The 2036-nt window shown below is 40.1% G+C and overlaps 1 long non-coding RNA gene across 1 annotated transcript; it reads right to left on the minus strand.

Annotated features, from left to right (window-relative positions):
• Positions 1–203: 203 nt before the first annotated feature.
• LOC309653699 lies at positions 204–1569 on the minus strand. Its single transcript, XR_014259376.1, has 2 exons — positions 1487–1569; positions 204–481 (listed from the first exon to the last, which is right to left on the minus strand). It is a non-coding gene; the product is annotated as an uncharacterized lncRNA (long non-coding RNA).
• Between the last annotated feature and the right edge of the window lie 467 nt (positions 1570–2036).

The raw sequence follows: 2036 nt of genomic DNA on the forward strand, positions 1-2036 counted from the left end.
TCTAGAGAGATTTAATAAAATTAAGTCCAGTAAAAGGTAATTGTGTGTGTGTGTGGTGGAGCTGGAGATGGGAACGGGGATGCGGGGTGGTGAGGGAGGTACAGATATTGAATGTTCCACAAAGCCATATATAATGTTAAAAAATAATAGTTAGGTGAGAACTGTGTTTGAGAATAAATAATTTTGGAATTAAATAAGTCTGGTTCAGTTTATCAGTTCACTGTAGTTTTTATTTATTCAACATGAAGAGAAAAACATCACAAAGCAAGTGACCCAAAATAGCACATTTTGTGCATTTCTTCAGCCCCTTGGCAGCATCAGGCAGATGTGTTCACTCTGCACTGACTTGTGTGTGAATCTCCCGGCTCTTCACCCGCAGCTTGTTGACCTGGGACTCGGCAATGTCAGCCCGTTCCTCGGCCTCCTCCAGCTCGTGCTGGAGCTTGCGGAATCTGGCAAGATTAGCATTGGATTGTTCCTCCTAAGAATAGAGTTGTGAGAGTTAGACTTTGTGGTTCTCATTGCACTTTTCACAAACAGGATTATTTTCTCAACTCAGATATTTTCTTCTTACGGTTTGTTTGTCATATCTGATTTCAAATGCAGACAGAAGTTGTAACTTCAATTACATTTTTTATTCTAAAGAATGAAAGAAGAAATAGTTTTGAAATGGAAGAGACGAGCTCATTATGTCAAACCTAGGTATACGTGAAGTCTATTTACGATGTATGGACTGAGTGGAAAGGAGGAAGAGACCCATGTGCGCTCGCTCACAGAGGTTAGACAATAAATGTAAGGTCAAATTCTAACTTCGGGAAAATCCCAGTTGAAATGTTTTTGCCATATATTTTGACTCTGGTATACAGAGACGCTGCGGGTGGGGGGATGGGGATAGGAAGAAAGTATGCCCTTTGTTGGTTGGACTTACTACCATTCGTGCCTCTCCCTTTCGTGTTCCCTTTTCTTACCTCTTTCCCACTCCACTGTGTCTGGAAGAGTGGGGAACAACCAGGAAAAGTGAAGCTGGAGAACCTTCCAACACATCCTAATTTGCTACAGCGAATGTGCAGGGATAAGTCCCTGCTGATGACAGTGGTAGTGAGGGAAGGAGTCAGCTGGGGTAAAAGATTTCTGTTTGGCTTTTGGGAACAATTGATTTTGTGCATTTCTAGAGGGAGAGGAATATTTATCATGGTGTTAGATTTTCTGCTGGATATTCTTTGCAGCTATCAAGTAAGGTGGGTTATTTGGAATTTTCTTTTTTTCCCCCAACCCCTACAAATTGCTTAATAATAAAAATATCTCGTCTTGAGGTCTTATTCTATAATTAGGATTTGGGGGTAAATTCATATTTATATCATCTCTCTTAAAATAAGAATGACATATTCTTACTTGGTCTCTTTCTTTCTCATTAACACATTCTCTTAATATACTTTCTAGCCCCAAAGAAGTTTTCTTCTTCCCTCAAGGGCTTAAAGATACTTACAGCCTCCTCAGCTTGTCTCTTGTATGATTTCACCTTTGCCTGTAATTTATCTACCAGGTCTTGCAGCCTGAGAACATTCTTGCACTCTTCCTCAGTCTGGAAGTTTGACAAAAATGGTCTGCATTGAATCCAACAAAATCAACCCACTACAGGTGGTGAAGTAAATCACTTTGATATGATGGCAGGTGGGCCTGGGATAAATGTGGTCCACTCTGAGGCTTCCTTCATAGTATTAACAGTAGCCACTCTTGTTTAATGTTCACTGTGTGCAGGCACTATATTGGAGAGTTATACACGTCTCTAATCCTTACCTCCCTACTCTGGTGAGTAGATGTTTTTATTCTATTTTACAGGTGATGAATTAAGGTTGAGAGTGTTAGGTAACCTATCCGAGTTTAAAAAGTAAGAGGCCAAACTAGGACTAATACCAGTTTATCTGTCTTTGAAACCTGTATTCTTTCCTCACTTACACGATTTTCTAAAGGCCTTCCTGATTTTCCTAGCTTAGGAAAGGGTCTGTGATAGGTGATTGTGTCATTTACCCCTTATG

The sequence above is a fragment of the Balaenoptera physalus genome, assembly GCF_965194825.1.
Source record: "Balaenoptera physalus genome assembly, contig: HAP1_SCAFFOLD_935, whole genome shotgun sequence".
NCBI lineage: Eukaryota > Metazoa > Chordata > Mammalia > Artiodactyla > Balaenopteridae > Balaenoptera > Balaenoptera physalus.